We start from the raw sequence: 26260 nt of genomic DNA, 5'->3' as shown, positions 1-26260 counted from the left end.
CTCTAAGGAAAGTCAAACTGTTATCTTTGTGGTTCCTGTGAATTGTTTAAATCTTCAATTCTGAACCATTTTATTTTATGTAATAAGTCTGTTTTTCTAGACTGACAGGTTAGAAATTGGACTGAATAGTATACTGGCATCTAGTTCTGTGGATAACAACTCAGAGGGCAATAATGGTTTTAACGGTCACTCTAAAATTACCAAGATGCAATCAACCGAGAGATCTTTGGTATTACGTACCTAAAACGTTGGCCATTTAGTTTGCAGTTGTGGGCCTGGACCTGTTTAGAGATTGTACAGCCATTCACAAGCCTATCTCTTACACTAGCAGCTGGCTAAGTTTGGCTCATAAAAATGCTATCATTCCTGATGGAAAAATGCTTAGGCTGGTTAATCAATTACAATTACTTTAGTCTGCAGACTAACCACACTGTCTGCCAGCTTACCACCTGAGTCTCCTTACATATATTTGTAATGTTTACCCATGAGACAGGAAACCAAGAACTTACTGTCAAGAATACATAATCGGAGTGTGCAGTGAGTTCAGCATCCGACTCCTAAGCATCTTGGCTCAGGTCATATTCTCAGCTCAGATCGTGATCTCACAGTTAGTGAGTTCAAGCCCTGCATCAGGCTCTGCGATGATGGTGCAGAGCCTGATTGGGATTCTGTCTCTCCTTCTCTCTGTCCTCCCCCACTTGTGCTCTCTCTTTCTCTCAAAAATAAATAAACAAACAAACAAATTTTTAAAGACTACACACTCAAGTGTTATGGACAGCAATGGTGAGCAGGCCTCAAACTCTATTAAAAGAGTTCCCTTCCTGAGGATTGACTTAGGAGACTCTGTAGAAGGACACCAATGACCATTTCTACAAAAGGACGTTGACTATATTTTCAGAACTGCCTATCTGAACACTTATCTAACCCAGGGTCTGCCCTTAATAATGGAAGATTTTAGGGGCACTTGGGTGGCTCAGTTGGTTAAGTGTCCAACTTCAGCTCAGGTCATGATCTTACGGTTCGTGAGTTCGAGCCCCACATCAGGCTCTGTGCTGACAGCTCGGAGCCTGGAGGCTGCTTTAGATTCTGTGTCTCCCTCTCTCTCTGCCTCTCTCTTAAAAATAAATAAACATTTAAAAAAATGGTAGCTGCTCCAGGATTTCTAGGCCATAGCATCACCATCCACTTGGGCTACATTAGTTTTTATTTATAAAGTTTTTTTTGCCCCAAATCATTCCCCTACAATACTATTCTTAAGCCTGCAACTTCTAACATTAGGTTTGCCTTTGGATTTTTGCTACATAAAGTAAATATGCTCACTGGGCAGGGTAATTCATTAGCTGTTTTCAGTCATACCTACATTAACAAAAATTCATTCATCAGAAAGACTGGTCAACAAGCCATTAATTTCCCATCTTGGAAGCAACAAACTATCAAAACAGAGAAAAATGGACTCTGAGATAAAGTTCTGACAAGGAATAATTTTCCCTTGACTTGTACTAAAAAGAAAGTTCTTTGCTCCACTTTCAATGAGTGTCAAAGAAAAAAAGACTCAAGCAGACATTTTTACCTCTCTGACAAAATAGACTATGTAATAAAATTTTTTGTCCAGATAGGAGTTTAGGGGCCATAGGGAAAACGTGGCTTTATAAAAAGCTTCCTTATTTCCAATTATATAGGAGAAGCTGAGAATATATCATTTCTCTAAAATGTCTGCAAAAAAGAATCTTTCATTTCTTTCTTTTTTTTTTTAATTTTTTTTTAATTTTTTTTTAACGTTTTTATTTATTTTTGAGACAGGGAGAGACAGAGCATGAACAGGGGAGGGTCAGAGAGAGGGAGACACAGAATCTGAAACAGGCTCCAGGCTCTGAGCTGTCAGCACAGAGCCCAAAGTGGGGCTCGAACTCACAGACCGCAAGATCATGACCTGAGCTGAAGTCGGCCGCTCAACCAACTGAGCCACCCAGGCGCCCCTCATTTCTTTCTTAATAAAGCTTCAGGACAAAAGCAACTATTCTTAAGAATGTTATGGATTTACCTGAGACACCTTGCTATAGTGTAAATGTACTTCTGGCAACTCAACACTGGAATGATTATGATAAAAATATTTACTCTTCTTTTTAATTCTAGCCCCAATTCATTTCAGATCCAGTTAAACGGTAATTTTAAAGTAACAGGAATAAAGTGATATTTGCCGCTTAAAAAAAAAAAAAAGATATGGAAGCAACCCCATGTTCATCATAGATGAATGGCTAAAGAAGATGAACTGTGTATATATAACAAAATATTAACCAGTCATTAAAAAGGATGAAATCTTGCCATTTGAGACAACATGGATGGGCCTGGAGGGTACAATACTAAGTAAAAGAAAGAAGTCAGTCAGAGAAAGACAAATACCATATAATTTCACTCAGATGTGGAATTTAAGAAAAAAAAAAAAACCTAATGAACAAAGAAAAAGAAGAGACAAAGAAAACAGATTCTTAAATACAGAGACCGACTAAACTGACAGTTGCCGGAGGGGAGGCGGTTGGGGGGGAATGGGTGAAATAGATAAAGGGGATAAAGAGTATACTTACCTTGATGAGCTCTGAGTAATGTATAGAACTGTGGGGTCATTATATGATACACCTGAAACTAACAGAACACTGTATATTAAATATATTTGAATAAAAATAAAATTAAAATTGAAAAAAGGTATTATTCAAGAGCCAGTCTACTCTGTAGACTTTTCTTCATGAGTGCTGGATTTGATATATGTTCTTAGCATCTGGGAGCACGAGAGAGTACATCAGGCCAGGAGAAAAAACCCTTAATAGATAAAAAATTTCACTTCTGCCTTTATAATACCCTTTTCCATGGCACCCTGTGGTTTGGAGAACTCACTGTCACCCACATCGAGTTCAATTTTGTCTCTAAATCATTCATTCCTTGGGCTAATTTTGGCAATTGTGTTAAAAGGAACCAGACTCATAAAGATTATGGCTAGGATGGGAGACATGTTTGTTTACTTTAATCTTCTTTTGTCTTTTTCATATCTTGGCATCTATACTGTCTAAATGCCTGAAATCTTCACACGACATATGTAAAACAATTATCCCAAACAGAAAGCAGTAGTAAGGAAAAAGTAGAATTTGCAAAACTGTGCCCATTAAAATGAAAATGATCAAGCTTTTGATATTCTTACACAGTGACCCAGATTTGAAAACTGGTGCATTCAATGAAGGCATTCCTTAGGTGGTAATATTTCAAACTGAAAATGATGGTGGTTGTTGTCAGTCTTTAATCAAGGACTCATTATCAACGCAAATTTTCACCCTCGACGACGGTATCAGAGTCATAATTGATAGTGATCTGCAAAGGTCCATTGTGAGTTACAGCTTTTACGAAAACACATTTTTCCAGAACTTGGTGTTGGAAATGATTTATCCGTAACAAAGAACGCTTTACATACCTGAAATCCAGAAGGTATGGAGATAACACCTCAACTGGACAAGTGAGCATGAAGAATGCTGTCATACTGATTACTTAATACTCAGAAATACTTGAAATGGAGAGAGGCAGTCATACGGTAGTACAAAGAATGTTTTTAAATGTAATAAAAATATTCCCAGACTTTTTCAAACAGTGAACTGGAAACCCTATTATCATGGGGTTGGAGATGGATGGGAAAGGGGAGGTAGGAGAGAAAGAATAACTCTCCCTAAAACTTGGTCAATCATTTGCCATATATTTACCTTTGACAATATTTTGCATACTGTTGCAAACTGCAAGAGTAATCATAACTAGAGAATTATTCCTTTAGAACATCAGGATGTATTTTATGTTTTGGTAGGTAGATCTTGAGATTAAATGTGTCATAAGTTCAGTCACAGCCGAGCTAAAAGAAAGCTACCTTAAAAAATGAAGAAATGGGAAATAATTTGTTTTAAAATTGCTATTGGCTGGCTATCAGTTATTACAGCATGATATTAATGAGCCAAAATCAATAGACTCAATCCCTTTAGAGATCTGTTAAGTCTTCCATTCTCTCTACTAGAACACATTCCTAACGAGATAGGAGTCATTTTTCACAAGGTGGGGCCGGGAGAGGATACAGAACGGAATTACAGAAAAAGGAAGTGTTACTTGAAACGATTGCCTGACAAAAAGGGATAATGATGCCATCTTCATAAACTAATAGCTAAAGGCAAATTTAATATATTCTTCCGGTTTAACAATGATTAAAATGATGATAAATATATATAATTAGATGTAATCTTACATTTCCCTTAAGTCTTTTCAGAACACACATACCTTTATTAGTCAAAGCTGATGAGTGCTGATGGAAACAGAAGAAAATCATGAGTCCTATGTTATAGCTACTACTTCTCTCCGAGGGATGGCACCTGGTCCTGTGGATGAGCAACATTTTCCAGCCGCTGTCAGCAGCCTGACCTCTCCCAGGAGGTTCAGATTCTGGAAGCCATTTCCTTGAACATATCAAACTGAACGACCACAGCTACCCCAAGCGTAGTATGTCTTTCTCCCCCAACCTGCTTCATCTTTTTTATACTTAATTTCAGTTTGGGGGACCACTATTCATTCATCTCTTACCTCAAAACCAGCAACTGAGACTTTATAAAAATTTCTCTTCTCTCTCAATGTCTGGTCAGTGCTACTCTTGTTAATTACTTCTCTAACCTGACGTCTCTTCTCCAACCTTACAATTACTGAGCTAACTTCAGTCTTTCTTTATTTCCCACTTCTAACTGATCTCTCTACAGTTTTAACCCTCTTAAATTTACCTTCCTATTTATTATCACAATATTGCATTGAAACCACTAGCTTAAACCTTACCTGGCTACATTAAACTTGCCGTTCATGAATCTCTCTAACATACCAGATTCTAAGTCCTTCAAGAATAGGAATGATCTTATTCATCTTTTACAACCAAAATACCAAATATGCTGCTGACACATAATAGCTACTTTGTGACTTCTTTCAATAAAAAAAATTCAGATATATAAAAATTATGCCAGAGATTAAATTGTTATTATCAGTTTTAACATGGTGAGATCTTTTATTGAAACAAATACCACTGTCAACTTTGACTTAACTAATGGCATTTTCTCCAAAGTTTATGCTATCCAGGTGCAGAACGTCAATAAGTCTTCGTGTTCTCATTTCCATCTTCTGGATCAAGTTATCATGCACAATAACACGTTTACTCTAAAATAATAATAGTAATAATAAAATAAAATAAAAAATAAAAAAGACTAACTAGAAAGGAGTTCTCAACTATTTCTTTAATCCTTCTATTCCAATTTCTACACTTTTAAAAAACATAGTTCCTGAAAAATAAGACAGATAAAAAATGCTTCTGCTGGTTATAAAATATTATGATGCAAACATGGCTTCTTGCTTTAAGGATATAGTCAACATTTATGAATTCAAATTGTTTCTTTTCTCTTTTGTATTAGTTCTCCATCCTTAAGCTGCCAAGACTACCCTTGTGTGTGGATATTTACTATACTGATTTTAAGAATCAACATTCTTAAATGTTGATACAACTTTAGACTGATTACAGCAGACTTCAAGGTTTTAGTCACTAAAATCATCCTAATTCAACACTTTCCAAGAACTGATAGGAAACTAGCTTCTGGTTTCCTGGGCCTCATGCATGCGTTTATTTTAAATGTCAAAGTGTACTTTGAAAGAGTGAAAAACCATAAGGAGTCAGAACCATGAAGACCACACTTGGTTAGAAACACTGCTGCGAATTAGAAAGGAGAACATTATGATTCAAGGAAATTCATCTTTGCACCAACTCAGTTATTATCATATAGTTGTTTTACAGGAAAAAAACACAACACAGAATTCAAAGAATTCCTCCCAGTTTGCACAGGAAACAGATGCACACCAGGCCCTCTCCAAGTCTTGAGAGGAGACCAAGTCCAGGGGTCGGTATAGTTTTCCCCATCAGAGGACAACACACAGGTCCTTATCCTCCATTTTTCATCTCACCCTCACTTTTATCTAGGGATGCTCTCATCCCCCAGAAAAAGGTATTAGATATGGGGCGCCTGGGTGGTTCAGTTGGTTAAGCGTCCGACTCTTAGCTTCATCTCAGGTCATGATATCACGGTTCATGGGTTTGAGCACTGCGTAGGGCTCCCTCTCTCTCAAAATAATAAATAAACTAAAAAAAGGGATTAAATAAAGGATAAGATACAAGGGGTAATAAATGTCATTTGGCTCAACTTCCCAGTATAGGCCACCTCTGCAACAAATAATTCTTAAAGTGGCACGTTCTCTGGTCTTCTTTGGTTTTATCCAGTCTCTGCAATGACTTCCCAAGTGGTCTCTCCAGCCTCACCTTGTGCCCCTCTCCACCCCCTGCCTTCCACTTAAACCCTCTATCAGCTTACTGAATGCACCAAACTCTTACCCAGGTCAAGAACTCAGCAGGTGCTTTTGCTCTATCTGGATTGTTCTCTCTTAACTGTCCATCTGACTGTCACCCAGACATCCTTCAGTTTCAACTGAAACACAATTTCTTCAAACAAGTTTTCTTGACCAATCCCAGCATTATTCTTTCCCATTTAAAGAAGTTACTTGTGATCACAATACCTTCTCGACACCCTTTGACTTTAACTCTCTTTCGGTGTTGTCAATTCCTTCCCATTTTGGAACACTATTTTCTTTTATGTAGAAAGAAGAGGGAAGCACAATAGAAACTGAGTAATTCTACTTTCACTCACATCCACTAACTTCCTTATTCACTGCTTTGCTCTAAATTACGCTAGAATCTTCGGCTCTCCTCAGCATTTTCCCAGGCTTCAGCCCACTCTGTTTTTCTTCTTCTTACTATGTTTACAGCTCATGCAACACCTTTGTGAGCATTTCTAATTATATGTTCCTTTGTTCATCTGTTCTATGAGCCAGTTTTCAAAATTGATTTGGCTAGAGACTCATAAGTTTCCCCAGTGGTCTCTCTTTAGGGATTAAGTGAAATGCTCTTTCCAGCATTTGTTAAAGTTAGTTTATACGAATGTCTTATTTTTAAGAACTCTGTCTTTTGTCAAAGTTACCAGTGATTCCAAATTGCCACAGGCAATTATCACTCCCTGCTCCTCATCGCACTCTGCATTTTAGCAACATCTGACACAAGTGACCATTCCCTTTTGTTGGAAACACTTCCTGGTTTGGGTTCCATGATGATACTCTTTTCTGGGGGAGGAGGGAGTTTTTTACTGGCTCCTTCAAGATCCCTCAGTGTGAGAATGAGCCAGAGCACAGCCCTTAGGTGATATGCTCAAGACCAGGGCTCTAACCAGCATCCAAAGATTCTTTGTTGCCAAATGTCTATGTTCAGCTGTGACTTCCTCCAAGTGCTCCAAATTCTATGTCCAAAAGCCCAATCTGACATTGCCACATGGGTACCTCAAACATACCTCAAAAGGCTAAAAAGGAATTCTGCATTTCCCTTCGGGTTTTGTTATTTCACTTAGTGTTATCCACCTTAGGAAACAGCCTCACCATCTCTCCAGTGCCTGGTGATCATTTTGGTTCTTCCTTTTCTTCATCCCATCCCTTATCCAATTTGTCAGCAAGGCCTGTTAGCTCTGCGTTCAAACAGTTCCTGAATCTATTTCTCTCCGGGACCACTGTTCCAACTCTTATCTATGCCACTGTCATCTGCTGGAATAGCCTCCTGGCTAGTCTCTCTTCTCCTCTGCTGGCCCTACAGTGTCTTCTCTTCAAGGAGGCCAGGGCGATCTTTTAGAAAGATGGCCTCCTGTGAGGTGCTTCCTTTGAATCGTACAGCATTCTCCCACCCCTCCAGGTCATTCTCATTATTTGATACTAAATTTTTTTAAACAGTACTGAAAGTTGTATAATTGATAATTTGTATGTTGACTTACCTGTCTGTCTCTCTAAGCAAGAATGTAATTTCCATGATATTAACCTCTATTATCCACTGACTTAGAAGAATACTAAGGCTCAGAGTATGCTAAGTATCTGTTGAATGAATTTTCAATAGACGATGTCTAAATCATGGTGTCTTCTCACCTCATCCAGAATACAAATCAAAACCCAACATGTCTCTTAGGACTCTCAAAGCCCTCTGTGACCTGGCCCCGTGATCGCCGCTCCCCTATCTCTTGCTACCCCCTCCCCCTCCTCCAGGTGTGCAGGCTTCTTTGGTTCCTGGAAGATGCCACACAAACCCCTGCTAGTTATCCTTTCTGTCTGGAAAACTCTTCCTGCTCACAACCACATGGCTCACCTGCTGACTGCCTTCAGGCCAATATTCAAAGATCATCTTCTCAGGAAGGCTGTCCCTGGGCATCTGATCTAAAGTTTCGACACTCACTGGGCCATGCCACTGACACTTTCTGCATGCCTCCTCTGCTTTATGTATTTTCTCCTAGCACTTATCTCTAATAGATTATCTCCTAGCACTACCTCTAATAGCACTTATCTCTAATAGAGTCAACATAGTATTCGATATAATATACTATATCTTATATTACAGGTGTGTATCGTGTTTACTCTCTATTTGCCCAGTGAAAGGCAAGCTCTGTGGGGCCAAAGATGCTTTTGTCTGCTTTGTCCAACCCCATCCACACAGAGCTCAGACTAGTGTTAGACATCAAGAAATATCTGTTGAATAAATGAATAAGAAACTTCCATCCCTTTTCTTAAAACACTGAGCAGTTTTTTTTAGTTAGAAAAGACAACTAATTAAAGATTTGCTTGATTATGTGTTAAACAGAGCTTTAATCTCATTATTGGTAACCTAGACAAGTTTCCTTCCTTCTATGAGAGAAGGTTAATATTTGGAGAACATGAATAATGATTGTGTGAAACAAATTAAGTAATACTCTCAACTCCATTTATGAGTTTTACAATAGGCTTTTATTATGCTTAGTAATGTTGCTACTTCCTAATACCATATAATGAACTTCATCTCTAGCTACACCTAATAATGAGTAAAAAATCATTCTCCTTTAGGGGCGCCTGAGTGGCTCAGTCAGGTAAGCATCGGACATCAGCTCAGGTCATGATCTCATGGTTTTTGGGTTTGAGCCCCTCATCCGGCTCTGTGCCCACAGTTCAGAGCCTGGAGCCTGCTTTAGATTCTGTGTCTCCCTCTCCCTCTGCCCCTCCCCTGCTCGCGTTCTGTCTCTCTCTCTCAAAAATAAATAAACATTAATTTTTTTTTTTTTTTTTAAAGCATTCTCCTTTAGCCACGAACTCTACAAAGTGACATTCTCTTCATGGGAAACACCTGGTTTGTCCTGTCTACTGTAATTGTTTTCCTTCATCTCGATATTACAATTACTTGCTTAACAGCTGCATAATTGGTTAACCGACCCTGATGAATCAACTCAAGAAACTGGATTGATTGTGAGCTGAGCTTTATGTGAAAAGTTGGTACGTTTCATGCTGTACTACTAATTTGAAAGACCAAAAACCTAACATGAAACTTCCCAGAGTCAGGAGGGTGGGAAAAGAGCAGATTTCTGTTCTAAACCACCTGGAGTTTGGCATAAATTCCACTTTTCCAGAAAAAAAAAAAAAGTTAAATAAATGAAAAGCAATTCAGAAACGAGTAGATCATGTTAGAATAAAGCCCGTGCGCCAAGGAGCTGAGACCAATTTACAAGGGTTACCTTCCCTATCAGGTCAAATATGCCTATTCCAGAAATGGTCTGTGCGAGTTGTCATTTGCTTACATTTGACAGATTCCCTTTATCCCTTCTTGGCAACCATCAGAACAGGCTCATCCAGTTTCATCTGAAATGTTTTGTCTTCCTTTCGAAAGTACTGATGGTAACATTTTATGGCAGGCCATAGTCAGTTCTTAAGCAGAAAAGTCTTATTAATATTAAACTACCTGTCAAGATCACTCTTTTTTGGTCATCCGTAAGAATCTCCTTTTGCCGTAAAGAAGGGCTGATCCCATCCAGGTAGAGGATCGTGCTGAGAAACTATGAAAAATAACTATTTAGGCGGAACGGCACAAGCCAAGCATGACTCTCACTTCATACTACAATGTAGACTTTATAATAACTTGAGAATTCACCAGGCTATAATGCTGAAGTCCATCTTTTCTGTTAACTTCTCAAATTCAGCACTATACAACCATGCATATATCTATTTATTTATATCACTGAATATGCACGACTGTAACTAAATACTAAGAACGGCACACATTTAACAAAATAGAACTAAATAAAAATTCATAGCTACTGTTACCTTAGATAATAATTTTGTTGCTAATGACCTTGGAAGGACATTTATTAATTTGGGCTTAATTTAATAATGTATCATTTAAATCACCTGGAACCTTATACTCTTAATTTTAGCTCTTGAAATAAAAAGCCAGTAAACATGTTCCAGGTGTGGTGACTTTAACCAAACACAGCTTTTCTCTAGGAATGCAGCCTCCAGCTTTCGCTAGTCACCTGCTTCAACAGCTTTCGAATGATCAAATAATGTTGTGTTGGGTGGGAAACTCTTGGAAGTCAAGGTCCTGTGACCACTTGAACAAGCACACACGCCCTAGTAGCTGCCACGCTTGGATCAGATTTGGAAATAAGTGAGCCAAAACCTGGAAGACAGAAATTGCTTTTGATGTCTCTGCGGCCACCTACACCTGAGGAAGTGCAAGGAAATGTCCTATCACTTACCTGGCTTGCCTCACTAAATGACTTCCCCTTCAATGAAACTCTAAGCATATTATGGTTATGATTACGATTACGATTATGATTATGCTGGCTGGTTTCGAGCTACAAATGGAAAGAAAATGGCATTGCTGTGCCCGGGGTTTTTTGGGGAGGGGGTGCTGTTTGTTCACTCCTAGCCAGCTGTCGGATACGGGAACAGCCAGGGTCAGCCCCCTCGAGTGTCCCCGAGACCCCGGGTCCCCGCGGCGGCTGCAGACCCGCGCGCTGGCGCCCGGCCCCGGCGCGCGCAGGGCGCATACCCTGCAGGCTCGGCTCGCCCCTCTCGGGGCCTGCCGCCTCCCGTCCACGTCTCACTTCCTTTTCCCCGGCCCGCCGCCGCCGAGAACACCCGGACTGGGTGGGATCGCATTCCTGCAAGAACAGCCCGGCTCGCCCAACTCACCAGCCGGCGAAGTTTCCTCGCGAAGAGGGCCGGGTGTCGGGTTTCAGAAATCTCCTTTCCCTTCCCCAAGCCCGTGAGCCCCGGGGCTTGTCCACGCCAGCGGCCGCTCGGGATCCGCTCTACCGGGCGCCACTCATGGGGACGGCTCCCCGCTTTCCAGCCTGTGGCTCGGGATGGGTCCCCGGCCCCTGCCCGTCGGGACTGCCGGTGGCAGGACTGGTAGCACCACCCCTGGGTCGGCCGAGCCGCGGGGATCTGCAAGGTCTGGGCGAGAAGAAGGCGTGTCTCCCGGTCCTAACGCGGATGTGCCGGGAGCTCACCTAGGGCAGATCTCGCCGGTGACTCAAAGGCTCTGGGCTTCTGGATACGTTCCCCACACTGCCAGGCTGGAGGCCCTCGCAGCGAGCTCATTTTTATTCCTCTGCGTTCCCGTGTTTTCTCTGATATCTCTCATTCAAAGCGCCCAGGGCACTGTGAGAACTGCTTCCAACGCATCGCATTTTCTCCTCCCGGGGGAAGTCTCATGAGCTGCGGGGAGAGCACGGAATTGCGGGTGGAGAACAGAGAAGGGCCCCGGGAAATAAAAGGGGACTTAATGAAATCAGTGTTTTAAAAGCTAGAACCCGTTCGTGTGAAGGCATTAATCAGTGCGCACCACCCTCCTAACGTCACTTCAGAGATCAGGAGGGTAGTAAATTATAGAGGTCATGTCTATGAGGTCAAAGGAAATCAAGAGCATACCCATTCACTGAACCAATATGGGTTAAGTACCTACTCTGTGGCAGACCCTGCTCTAGAGACTTCCAGCTCCTTCTGTCCACAACAAAGTTCCCGGCTGGCTCTCCTGAGGTCACATTTGAGACAGACTCTGACATCCCTAGGTAACCCACTGGCGGTAAGAGGGAGAAACCAAGGTTGTATACATATCATAGCAGCTCAGTTAATCCTCTGTGAAGAAACCAAGGTTGTATACATATAATAGCACCTCAATTAGTCCTCTGTGAAGAAAATTTCAAAGTTCCGAACCATTGTTCGTAAACAATGAGATGCTATTTAAATTTTAATTGTTTGACCCAGTTCTGGCAGGGTGCTTTAAGGGACGGTGTGGGAGGCACAGCCATTACCAGCTGGGAGCATCTTGCTGAGAAGTACTGTGGGTAGAGGTGAAGGAAGAGCCCAAACCAAAACAAAATGCAAGTCCAGACTCTTTTTATTTTTTTAATATTTATTTATTTTGAGAGAGCACAAGCAGGGGAGGGACAGAGAGAGGGAGAGAGGAGGAGAGAGAGAGAATCCCAAGCAGGCTCCACACTGTCAGCCCGGAACCCGATGCAGGGCACGAACTCAGAGAACCTGAGCCGAAATCAAGAGTCAGACACTTAACCGACTGAGCCACCCAGGCGCCCCAGAGTCAGACTCTTGATCTGGGCTCAGGTCATGGCCTCACAGTTTGGTTGGTAAGATTGAGCCCCCATATTGAGCTCACTGATAGCTCAGAGGCTGCTTGGGATCCTCTCTTTTCCCTTCCTGTGCACACATGTGTATATGGTCTCTGTCTCACTCTCAAAATAAATAAACTGAAAAAAAAAAGAGAGAGGACAATGGGAGAAATTAGAGGGTCGCACAAGATTCTATCTATTCTATTAGGAAAACGTGGAAGTCCTATTTCCTGTGCCTCAATGTTCTTTTCCTGAAAATGGAGATAATAAAATGCCTGACTAGTGTTATTGTCAGTAAATGAGATCATATCAGCAAAGCTCATACAATAGTGTCCGGCAAGATAAATTTTATATACATGTTGTCCATACGTGCTATTTTGTAGCACTCATTTACTCCATTCTCCCAAAGGCCTGATTAATAAAAATTATTCTGATCTACTAGGAGGAAGTATAGGAGGTTTGGGTTGTACATTTTCAAAATTATGTATGCTGGGAATATTTATGGTAAATCTTTCTCCATCCATCAGCAATATCTGAGTATATAACAAGTATGTGTCCCTGGGCCTGGAGAGAGATAAAAGAAAGAACTTCACTCTGAATTTATTCCATTGTATGCAGCATATTAATTTAAAGTGATTCTAAATAAATAAATAATTCTCTGTACTAATCAGTGAAAAATATGAATTCTTCACCCAGTTTATGTATTCACTTACATTAATCCTAATAGTTATTATTTCCCATATGGAGTTTATAAAACTCTTGCCCAGAGATTATCTCATTTGACTTGCACAACACTGCTTTGTTGCTTTCACAACATTGCTTTCACAACACAACAGGTATTATTTTTATTTTTCCCATGTTAAAAAGGAAGAAAATGAGGGCTGAGAAAGTCCCAACAATGTGCCCAGAATCATCAAGATCCATAAAGGTAGAACTCAGGTTTGCTGGGGCGCCTGGGTGGCTCAGTCGGATAAGTGTCCAACTTTGGTTCAGGTCATGATCTCCCGGTTCGTGAGTTCAAGCCCCACATCAGGCTGTCTGCGGACAGCATAGAGCCTCCTTCGGATCCTCTGTCCTCCTCTCTCTCTGTACCTCCCCCGCTCTCAAAAAATAAATAAACATTAAAAAAAATAAGAAGAAAAAAGAACTCAGGTTTGCTGATCCCAAAGGCAGGGTTCACGGTGGTCACCACACAGTGCTGCCTCCCTAGTATTTCTAGAAAAAGTTCCTGCTGTGAGAAAGTCTGATAGACATTTATCATCTGCTTTTCTTGTCACCCTTCCCCAGATAAGTGTGCCAGCTGCCTGATGGGTCCACTTTTGCAGGGACAGCCCTCCTGGAGTAGCTTGCCGCGTAAGTCCTGTCTTTGGGCTCTGAGGCTCAGAGGCATTAGTGTTACATAGTGATTCTACTCAGCCACTTGAGAGTGGTGGAACTTTTCCTTCCCTGTGGGAAGACAGGTTCCAAGGAGGAGACGGTGGTGGGAAAACAAAAGAAATGATTCCGGGCCATCTCATGAAGGCCACTTTGACTAGAGGTAGAGCAGGATAAAAGACCGTGCAAAACCAGTGAAAACAAAGTGACAGCATTATGTGTCATAATCAAACATAACTGCCGGGGTGGGTGGGTGGCTCAGTCGGTTAAGCATCTCACTTCAGCTCAGGTCATGATCTTGCAGTTAATGAACTCGAGCCCCATATCCGGCTCTGTGCTGTCAGCTCAGAGCCTGGAGCCTGCTTCAGATTCTGGGTCTCCCTCTCTCTCTGCCCCTTCATCTCTCCCTCTGTCTCAAAAATAAATAAACATTTTTAAAAATAATTGCCTTCCTGTACCTTAAGTTTATGTACCACAAATTAAATAGACATAAATTGTCAATAGGTTTATCAATCAATAAATACAGCCCCAAGGCAAACAGATACATAATGTACATGTACATTTCTAGTTAGAAACGGCAGGGGCGCCTGGGTTGCTCATTCGGTTAAGCATCCAACTCTGGATTTCCATTCAGGTCATGATGTCACAGTTCATGAATTCAAGCCCTGCATCGGGCTCTGTGCTGACAGGGCAGAGCCCGCTTGGGATCCCCTCTCTCTCTGCCCCTCCCCCTGCTTGCTCGCATGCAGTCTGTCTCTCAAAATAAATAAATAAACTAAAAATTTTTTTTTTTTAAATTACAAACAGAGGGCATCTGGATGGCTTAGTCAGTTAAGGGTCTGACTCTTGATTTCCATCCAGGTCCTGATCTACAGTTGTAAGATCGAGCCCCACATTGAGCTCCACATTGTGGAGCCTGCTTGGGATTATCTCACTCCCTCTACCGCTCGTGCTCTCTCTCCTGTTCTCTAAAAAATAAAAAATAAAAATTTTTTAATGGCAAATTGATCACATGTGTTTCATCCTGTCTTCCCCAAACTCCTCTAACATGAGAATAAATGGATTTTTAAATGTTATGGAGTCATAAAGACAAATACAAGGGAGAGAAGACCTCAAAAGACAAAATAAACTGCAGTAGATGGTTGAAAGAACCTAAATCAGATGCAGACTCGTAACCGACTTGTTAGAGGAGAAGAGTTTACACACTGCTTGCCTGGAGGAGAGATTATGGATAAGAAACAAGACAATTTTCTGTGCGTTAGCCTGGGTGACTCAGGCCTAAGAGGCAGAAATACCACCATAGAAGGAGGCCAGGTGGTAGGGTGAACACAGGGGTTTGCTTAGACGTCTGTATACCGAATGCTTGGACCCAAAGCTTCCTTCCCCACTGCGGTGCAATCAACCAACCATAAGTTCCTCCATCTGTTCAACCCAGCCTCCAGGAGATGAGAAGTTTGTTTTCTGGAGAAAGTAAACTAGAGTAATTTGTGGCTTATCAGATGAACACGAATTTTCACTCTGCTCCTATAGAAGATGAATTAAAAAGAAATTTACATGCAAGACAGGAAAAAACTCTCAAAATTGAAAATACACTCAAAAAGTTTTTGAATTTGACAGACAGGTTATAAGATTATGTTGAAAAATCTTCAGGAAAACAGAACAAAAAGCCTAGGGAAATAGAACAATTGGAGAAAGGGGAAATTTTTCTGACTAATGGGAATCCCAGAGAGTTCCAGAAAAGAGGAGTTCTTTGTACCCAGAAAGAGTATTTGAAACATTGTTGATAAATGTGTGTGCAGTGGAGACTGGAAGTGCTCATCTGATTCCTTGTCCTCTTTTTGCTGAGCACCCAACTAGATTTCACTTCCTAGCCCTTTTCAGGTAGAGAGGCATGTAATTGAGTTCTAGCCAACGGTATGCGGGCAGCCGTGATGTATGCTACTTCTAGGCCATTCCCAGGATTGGCCTATGAGACCCTCCATGCTTTCCCTTTTTCCTTATTAGTATCCAGACACAACGCTCAGTAAAGAACTCTGCAGCCTTAGAAGACAGAGCCCTGAGATGAAAGGAAAGTATGGCTCTGAATATTCCATACTGTGCCATCCATGATGGCACAGAAGCCCCAGCCAGCTACCACACACATTGGACGTGACAGGGACGAGAAATACACTTACACCATATAAAGCCACTGAGATTTTTGGATTTATTTGCAACAGCAGTTAGACTATTCTGACTGTTACTATTTGAAAGATCATTTGTGAATAACTTAAAATAGATGCAAAGTTTACAAAACAGATTGGAAAAAGAATATAACTAACTCCAGGGGGAGAAACGGCTCTGAGAGGAAAGATACATAATGATAATATACCACTTTGTTCCAACGTAGATATGATCAGAATCATGGGAACAGTGACAAGAGAGTAACCATGAACCACGATGTGAATAATAATTAACAATTAAATTTTGGGGTGCCTGGGTGGCTCAGTTGGTTAAACATCTGACTTCAGCTCATGTCATGATTTCATGGTTCATTTGTGCCCCATATTGGGCTCTGCATTGAGTGTGGAGCCTGCTTGGGATTCCCTCCCCCCCCCCCCCCACACCACCCCTTCCCCACTTGTTCTCTCTCTCTCAAAATAAATATAGAAACTTTAGAAAAGAAACGTTAAATCTTTCTTGAATTTCTTTGCCTACCTTTTAACCAATTATCAGGTAATTTTCCAAGCATCCAAACTAACATTGATTGATGTAAATTCAGGTAAATAATGTCTTTTCTCCCAAAATATGTGTACAGAGTGGAGATGAGGAAAGGCGGTCTATGTACATGTGTAAGGCAATTAAATCCTCAACTATGATAATGGTCAATAAACAATGTGCAAAATTGCTAAGGAAAGAAATAGAATAAGCAAACCATTTAGAAATATATAAGTACAATGAAAATTAATAAGAGTCAAATTTTTACTATGGGAATTGAGACCAGGACTTAGGAGGAGATCTGTGCTGGTTTATAAGGATTTTAACACCACTTTTTAGAAACTATGAGATGTATTACCTCAATAAAAATAAAATTAGTATTAAAGTAGTCTTAAAATATAGAGAGGGAAACAATATTTTAATAGAGAAAACATTACAATTTATTGAAGTGTTTGTATATATTTTTGCGTAATCACCCAGTAGTAGTGGAGAGAGTGAATTTGGGGTGCAGCCTGGTAATGGAGGTGAGAGGTCTGCTCACTCATTTATTCATTCAGCAAACATTTATTCCATAAGGTATGCCTGGTACTGTGCCAGGCAGGGGGGATAAAGTGGAGACCACAAAAGAAAAAGATAAGGTGCTCTATGAGAAAATGATTTTAAAGCTGTAAACACCAAACATGTGTGGTTTCATCTCTCCTATCCTTGGTGACACGAACCACTGATTTAACTTTTTGGGCAACAGACTGCCTCCCCATCCTTCCAAACACTCTTACAAATTGCCATGTTGTCTATCAACTGGAACCTCACACTGATGAGATCAGAGGTTTCCTAACTCACCCTTCTCCCGGGATGACAGGGAAGGCTTTGCCAAGTGGTCATGCACGGGTCTGCCTTCAACCTCCGCTGACGTTTAGTTCGTTTAAGTCTGTCTAATCACAAATAAAAATCAACCCCTCCCCAGTTTGAGGAAATTCCGCAGCATGACTAAAAGTCACAAGACTGGACACCCAGGTCATGCCAGTTTTTCCAACTACTTTTAAACATGTAAGTTCGAGAAATATATATGCTTAAGTGACTTTCTACTCACAAAATACTCTAACATGTAACACGTCAAGACCCATTTTAGGCATCAAAGTGGACTTGTTCACATAATTATACATAGAGCATCTGCTCTTTATGGTGTTTTCTTTTTTTATTTTTATTTTTTACATTTATTTACTTTTGAGAGACACAGAGAGACAGCGTGAGCAGGGGAGGGGCAGAGAGAGAAGGAGACACAGAATCAGAGGCAGGCTCCAGGCTCTGAGCCACCAGCACAGAGCCCGATGTGGGGCTTAAACCCACGAGCTGTGAGATCATGACCTGAGCCGAAGTCGGACGCCCAACTGACTGAGCCACCCAGGTGCCCCTCTTTATGGTGTGTTCTTAACCTCTGACTTCTAACTTCATTTTGCATCAATTTCTTAGAATGTGAAATGAACATACACTGGGACCTTATGTGGAAATTACTGTAACTCCATCTAATTCTTTCTTTCTATGCTAAAGGAATATTTTATGGGAAAAGACCAAATGGTTTCATGTGTAATGTTTTCATCTAGCCTTTATTCAAGCCCTGACTTGCACAGAAGCCACAGTAGGCTGAGTAAGCCATGTTTCTATATATAAATAGTACTGAACCCCTTTATAAACAACAAAAAAATGTTGTAAGTATAATTATGAACATAATTACGAATACAAAAGTGTTTAATTCGTTTATCAAATTAAGGACAAATAAATCAATTTTAGTAAAACTAAACAGATAGGAAAGAATATAACAACACATATCCATGCGCATAAATATAGTCATATATCAACACGTGCAATCGTGCAAATGTAAGTATAGTCTTATACAAGCACATGTAAAGTATATACATATATTTGCTTAATGCTAGCTTTATAATGAGCCACAAAATAAAATGCTATATGTGCCTACTATGTAAGTATAAACAAAGATGTGCTTATTTCTTCATTTTCCCAGAACATGTTACCAAAAAACAGTGTTCTTGTTCACAACTTCTGCTACTTTTTACCTGCAAACACTTCAAATTGTGATCCCATACACTCAGGAGCAATTAATTATTTCTTAAATTTTTTTAACCAATGTTCAGGTAATTTTCCCAAGCTTCTAGACTAACACTGATTGATGTAATTTCAGGCAAATACGTTTTTCCTCCTAAAATGCTTTTTTGAGCAAAGTACTTTCCTAAATGTTCCATTAAAAGAGACCTATAATGACACCAATGTAAGATAAACATATGTTTTCCAAGGCATAACTTGGGAAATGATGTTCCCTTATGCTTGATCATATATATTAAAAGATAATTCCCAAAAACAACAATTAGTAAATGAAGATTTGGTCTTTGCAAAGAATCCCGTGCTAAGTGATTACTTTTCAAAAGTATGTTTTCAAGACTATCTTAAGAAATAATCTTACATTATAATTAAATGAAACATGATCTATTTTTATCAATATGGTAAAGTTTCTAAGACCATAACAAATTTTTATTATATTCATAATATGTATTTAAATGTTCTATTTCCAAAATGACTTGAAAATGCTAAGTACTACAGCTATACAATACCTCCTGAAATATGCATCACTACCATAAACATTAAGTTGTTCCCGTTCTGTGGAATTTTGAGCTACGAATTTCTTTTTAAAATTTTTTTAATGTTTATTTATTTTTGACACAGAGAGAGAGACAGGGCATGAGTGGAGGAGAAGTAGAGAGAAAGAGAGGGAGACACAGAACCCGAAGCAGGCTTCAGGCTCTGAGCTGCCAGCACAGAGCCCAACGTGGGGCTCGAACTCACGGACCGCGAGATCATGACCCGAGTTGAAGTCAGACGCTTAACTAACTGAGCCACCCAGGCGCCCCTTGAGCTAAGGATTTCATTACTACTGCAGATTGAGAGAATGGAAGAAACTCTGTGCATACGTCATATAAAATATAGGCTTTGTTAGAAATATTTAGCCTATCTTAAATAAACTATACACAATTATTTTTACAGTCATGTATTTGGTATGTCTTGAGAGAGAAGATGTTTTAAAGGAACCGATAGGCGGCACCTGGGTGGCTCAGTCGGTTAAGCGTCTACAACTCTTGATTTCCCCTCAGGTCAGATCTCACGATTTGTGGGTTCGAGCCCTGCATCCGGCAGTGTGCTGGCAGTGCAGAGCGTGCTTGAGATTCTCTCTCTCCTTGTCTCTCTGTCCCTCACCTACTCTCCCTTTCTTTCTCAAAAATAAATAAATAAACATTAAAAAAAAATAAAGGAACCAATAAATAAATAAATAAATACACAATCAGAATGAAGATACAAAATTAATAAGAACTCATTTTCTTGCATTTCTCCACTTATAAATGGTGGTAAATATTTAGTCAACTTCTTGATAGAAGGCATTCAAACCAATGCATGTCTTGGTGAGAGTCCAAAAAAGTCAAAGGGGTCAGATACTCATGACAGGATATAGGGTCTATGTGCAATAGCCTAGAGTGGTTCTAATGGTAACATTCTAATCACATGACTGAATGTGGTTAGGCTGGTAACTCTAGTCCTAAACCAGCTTGCCCTACAGTGGGCAACAAAATATCAAACCTAAGAAAAGCAATCTTACAAGTAAAAGAAATGGGGAATTTGCTAATTTATAGAAGCAAAAAATTGAGAATATGTATAGGAATGGACTCTAAGGGTGATGGCACCACAGAAGAAGCAGCACAATTTTAGAACAGGATAAATCGATGAATATGAATGCCCAGGATAAAATGTAGTAATTTGATTGAGAGGGCTTATAATTGTTTTCTCAGTTTGATGAGATTCAAACCTAGAGTAAGCCCTATCTTAATTCAAAGAACCACCCTTGCTCGCTGGGAAGGACACTGCAACATTACGAATACGTTCAGAAATGTTTTTTTCCTACATTTTCCCAAAGGATCAGGTAGTTATTTTCCATGATAATTGGCACTGGGGAATAGGAACCTTTCTGGAATAGAGCATTGACTCTGAGGTGTCACTAATGACTGAAAAACAAAAAGTCAGTGCATGTCAAAGATTAGAGTACAGGTTAATGGCTTAATCACATTCTACTTCACAGTAGGCTCAACAGGAATCTCAAATCCGTCCTGTGTTTATTTTGCCAATTTTTCCTTAACCTCTAGATTAAAGGTCAATGTGATGAAAGGTTAATTTCTGAATTCCTGATGCTGAAACTGCGCAACACAAACCTAGAGAATATATCCAAAGAGATAGTTGTTCTTGGAACAAATTGCAGATATTAGTGTCATTTGCTGTTATGGATTTGAGTGACGTAAATAAAGAAGATAATTCGTATCGCATTTCCACCTGATTCTCTACATTGACCTATATAGAGGGTAAATGGATCTTCAATAATGACAATGAACATGTATACACTTAATCAGATGGTGACCTCCATTTTGCTTAATGCAACTGATCAAAGGGGTACAGATTCTAATATACTCAGTATACTTGGCAGGTGGCTCTAAGTCATTTACATACTGAATTGCCTGCAAGGATCCCCATTTGATTCAGTTTTAGACAAAGTGCTTCTGCTTCTTGTCCTGTCTGCCCAGTGGATTTATATGGTAAAAGATTTTTCTGGAGTAGAATAGGGTGCTCTTAGAGACTTTGGCATTTCTGAGCACAGGGATCATTTTGGAAGTCTCTATGTATAAAATTATACAAGTGGGGCTTTCCCCATGTTCTGGATAGAGTAAGATGAGCAAGAATTCTAAATCAAAAGGCTTAGGTTTTACTTCAAGATCTGCCAAAAGACATTTGTAATGGAGGTGTGTTGGATCTTACATGTTGAATACACAGCGTTTTAAAATAATTTCTTTTGCATATGAAAATTTCACACGTCTGATATCACTATAGGTGTCCAAAGAATGAATGTTTGCTGAATGTGTCAATAAATAAAGGAATCTGTTCACTCCCTTGACATCCTTAGCAAGGAACTTTTCAATGAAACGGATAGGAGTCTCTTATCCATTCTGTGCTGTATACTTCAGCAAATCCGATTTTTCATAATTGAAATGTTAAAAGTTGGAAAAAATATTTGTGAAAATGACTCAAAGCACTATATACCAGACTCTCAAAGTAAATGTGCTTTGCAATAAAATTGCCAGTAGCAAATTAAGGAAACTCCTTGAGGCATAATGCTATACATGTGTGCATTTTTTCTCAACGAAAATTACAGTGAGAAACTTTGACTCTCTCACGGTAGTTACTATAACCTTATGTCACAATTCAAGGTAAACATATTGGCAACTCTCTCTCCTACTATTAAACGAGATAAATAAGTCACAGAAATGCCTTGTCTATTGCGGAGCACCCTAGCCTTGCCTCAACTCATGAGTGGCAAAACCGGATTTGTAACAATCAGAAAATACACTGCCCAAACTTGCACGTAGGGATCTAAGATCTTTTAATAACAAGCAGATGGGATATAGAAAGGAGTAAAGAAAAGCCTTCCAAGGCCATTCTCATCACAGAGACAGACAAGGGCCACAGAGGCTTAGAGGAAGGAGCCACCACTGACAGCAACATGAGAACGAGGTATTAGCATATTCCTATGCCATGACATCTGGTTTCTTCTCCGAATTATGCCAATTAAAGGCATAATTGCAGAGAATGACAGAGGACCTAGACTTCTTTATTCATTCTATTCCCCATGCTGAGACTTAGAATTATCATTTGCAACAAGAAGATGGCAAATAAATATGTCATATTTTTAGTTGTATTTGCCATTATTTCATATGAGTTTATTGTGTGTATGTATATATGTATACATATGTGTATAGATGTATATGCACCTTTCCCTTATACCAAAGGTTAAACTCTTCTCCGTTTTATTTTTAAACCACTAGAAATAAGAAAGTTAATAACAAAAGTAATTCCTAAAATGTCTTTGTCACTTAATTCAGAATCACAGAAACTCAAATTTTAAAAGCAATCATCTAGGTCAGAATTTCCCAAACTCTCTTCCAAGGAACACTACATCTAGAGATATTAACTATATGTGCATAAGAAAGGTTCCATGGTCAGACTACTTTGGGACATGCTGCTTCTGATACCACCTCTTAAAATTCACAATGAGTGAGGCCCCTGGATGGTTTACCTGGTGAACCATGCAACTCTTGATCTCAGAGTCATGAGTTTAAGCCCCATGTTGGGTATGGAGCCTACTTAAAAAAAAAAAAAGTTCACAAAGTGAGTGCTAACATACTGAAGTCTCTGTAGTAATGCAACTTCTTCAGTCTAATTTAGCCTGTCCTTTCCAAAGTAATTTGGCAATAAAATTTCTTTACTCATAAAACTCCTATTGAACATCTCCTAGAAGTATTATTGCCAGAACATCTGCAAGTTTTCAACTAGTTTAATTCACTCATTCTGTAGATGAGGAAATGTAATTGAGTATGACAAAACAGTGAGCTCCACAACTCCTATCTTCAATTTGTTTCTGTTTGCCAACCATTGATCAAAATGTTATCCTAGATCCCAAAGTCCTGTTGAGTACATGTTTACTTCCTCTTCATCCCAAAACTCAAAACACAGCAATGAAGGAATTAGAATGGCATTAATTCGTAAAGACAACAGCAAGACAAGGTACAGCAGTTATTCTGACATTGACAAACAGATGGAAATGTGCCTTAGCAGGGTGGAGGAAACACCCACTAAGACCCTGAAATGGGTGGGGGGTGGAGGGGTGCCTGGGTGGGTGCCTGAGTTAATTAAGCCTATGACTTTGGCTCAGGTCACGATCTCATTGTGAGTTCAAGCCCTTCATTGGGTTCTGTGCTGAGTTGTGCACAGCCTGCCTGGGATTCTCTCTCTCTCCCTCTCTCTCTGCCCTTCCCCCACTTGTGCATGCACTCATGCTCTCTCTTTCTCTCAAAATAAATAAATAAACTTAAAAAAAAAATAAAAAAGAAAAGACCATGCATGGGGACACGGAGAAGAGTGACCCATTCTCTGGAGACACGAAGTACTACAAAAGAGTAGGGGGTGGCTATGAAGCTGAAATATAAGGATTGAATAAACTCTCCATGTAGAGTACCTCCTCTCCCACCAAACTTTAGGAAATAACTATTTCTAAGTGACTCAGTGGGTAATGAAGCACAGAAAGGCTCATGGAAAAGTAATAAAACAATTTAGATTCTTCTGATGATTCATTTTTTTTCATAGGAAATGCATTAATTTCAGCTCATACTTATTGAGCACTGACTATATAAAAACAATGGATTAGACCCTGGGGATACAAAGATTACTTAACAGCAAAATTTAAGGAAAGCCATGATTCCTGGTCTTAAGGGATTAACAACTAACGTCAAGGGCTCACAAGGTTTTTCTGATTTTTAAACCATTCATTGAAGAGGTATTGAGTGAGCGCTAACAAACTTTATGAGGTCCTATGTTTAAATTTCAGAACCAATTCCATAACCTCTCCAATCCCTCATTTCCTCTTTTATATAAAAAGGCTATGGGGTGCCTGGGTGGCTCAGTCAGTTAAGCATCTGACTTTGGCTCAGGTCATGATCTCACTGTCTGGGAGTTCGAGCCCCACATCGGGCTCTGTGTTGAAAGCTCAGAGCCTGGAGCCTGCTTCGGATTCTGTGTCTCCCTCTCTCTCTGCCCCACCCCCCACTCGCGCTCTGTCTCCCTCTGTCTCAAAAATAAACATTAAAAATTTTTTTTTTAAAGGCTAATAACAGCAACCACTTTATAGAGTTGCATACATGAAAAAACCTTTGATAGATATTTCTGGTAAATATATATGTAAGAAAGCACAGTATTCCCTAGAATTAAGTATTGTTTAACCAAATTTATTGGGAGCCTGCTAAGTGAGAGACCTGAGGTTTTACAATGGAACCTAAAAGCTTCACTTTACCAAAAGTGAACAGGGTATGTGGAAGGGATTATACCTGGGCAGGAGGAAGCCTTCGAGATGATAGATGTGGTCACTGTCTTAACTGCGGGGATGGTTTCATCAGTATGTTCACATGTCAAAACATAGCATACTGTGCACTTTAATTACATGCGGCTTATTGTATGTCAATTAAAATTCAATAAAGCCATCTAAAAAAGGAACATAAAAATCACACTGGATGTATTTATCAATCCTTTAAAGACATGCACCTGTTGTCTTATTTAACTCCTCCCCCTCCAAATCTAACCACTCAATGTGGGGTACACTGTGGGCACTTGATCTTCAATTCAGTTTGGGCAGTAAAGACCTGTATTATTAATCATGAATTAATATATTTTAAAAACATAATTTACTAGTATATTGGCTGTATTTGAATAGGTTGACATATGGGATTATTTGTGGATGAATGGTGGAGATTTGTTTTGTTTGCTTGTTTGTTTGTGTTTTGAGAGAAAGAGAGCAGGGGCAGGGCAGAGAGAGAGGGAGAGAGAGAATCCCGAGCAGGCTCCTCACTGTCAGCACAGAGCCCGATGTGGGGTTCAAACTCACAAACCATGAGGTCATGACCTGAGCCAAAATCAAGAGTCAGATGCTTAGCTGACAGAGCCACCCAGGCATCCGCTGTGTTCCCAAATATCCAGGTCTCTACTTCTGTGTCAATGAAAGTTTGCACTTTCTCGTCCTCTGAAGTTGCTTTGGTTAGATGACTGGTTTTGGCAAATGAAATATAAACATAAGTGATGTGTGTCACTTCCAGAGTGAAACATTTCTGAGCTGGTACATGCTCACCTCAGTGCTCTTGGAACCATGGGTCAAAATGGAGACGTCTGAGACTTTAGGAGTCTAGAACCCTAGGCCCCCACACAGACGACAGCTGCCCTGCAGGGTCACCTAGACTACAGGTGACCAGGAAATAAGCTACTTAGATAAGATTTCTTGTTGCCATAGCGTTACTGAGCTCATCCAAATGTGTACAGAAGATGAACAGTACCTTATGTAGTAAACAGTGAACAAAATTTTTGTAATTTAAATATTAAATTTAAATATAAAATGGCATAATATGTAACCAATTTTGTTCGTTATCATAAGATACTATCTTAATTATAATGGAAACTCCTCCGACTTTTGGCTAATTTTTTTTTTTAATCACTGCTTGGCACTGCTTAACTAGTGCAAAAGATACAAACAGACTGGGGTCAAGAAAAAGATCTCAAAGACCAAGATCAAGTACCATGTATTTGTGTATTCAGAGACAGTTGATACACCCCCGAGATAAGAAAGTAATAAAGCAAATTTTAAGGTCTCATTTATCTTCTGAACATCTTTCCCCTTGGGTAAGATATGGGTGGTTTTTGCCAGCACGGAGCTATCCGATTTTCAGAACTCACCTGTGAGTACAGGTGTACATGCACTTGGTCAGTTCCCCACTGAATGTTTAGGAGCAAAACTATTAAAACATACTAACAAGCATTACAGGCGGTACTTAAACCCAGCAAAGATACCACTACTGACACACATTCACCATCAATGAGACAGCTTGTTTCCGTAGCTGCTGTCAAACGATGCGTGTATTGATTGAGTTAAGCAGTTAGCTGGTCTTGTCAAAGGTCAAGGGCCTCGAGGGGGTAAGTCAGGTTGT

General features: G+C 39.9%; 1 protein-coding gene across 1 annotated transcript in view; it reads right to left on the bottom strand.

Annotated features, from left to right (window-relative positions):
- RAB27B (RAB27B, member RAS oncogene family) overlaps positions 1-11509 on the bottom strand; it is a 52094-nt gene extending 40585 nt beyond the window's left edge. The window contains exon 1 of the mRNA XM_042910979.1: positions 11125-11509. The gene's annotated coding sequence lies outside the window, so the exon portion shown is untranslated. The remainder of the gene's footprint in view (positions 1-11124) is intronic.
- Positions 11510-26260: the final 14751 nt, after the last annotated feature.

The sequence above is a fragment of the Panthera leo genome, chromosome D3 (assembly GCF_018350215.1).
Source record: "Panthera leo isolate Ple1 chromosome D3, P.leo_Ple1_pat1.1, whole genome shotgun sequence".
NCBI classification, from domain to species: Eukaryota; Metazoa; Chordata; class Mammalia; order Carnivora; family Felidae; genus Panthera; species Panthera leo.
Note: the sequence above shows the minus strand (reverse complement) of the source record. Positions and strands in the feature narration are given on the sequence as shown.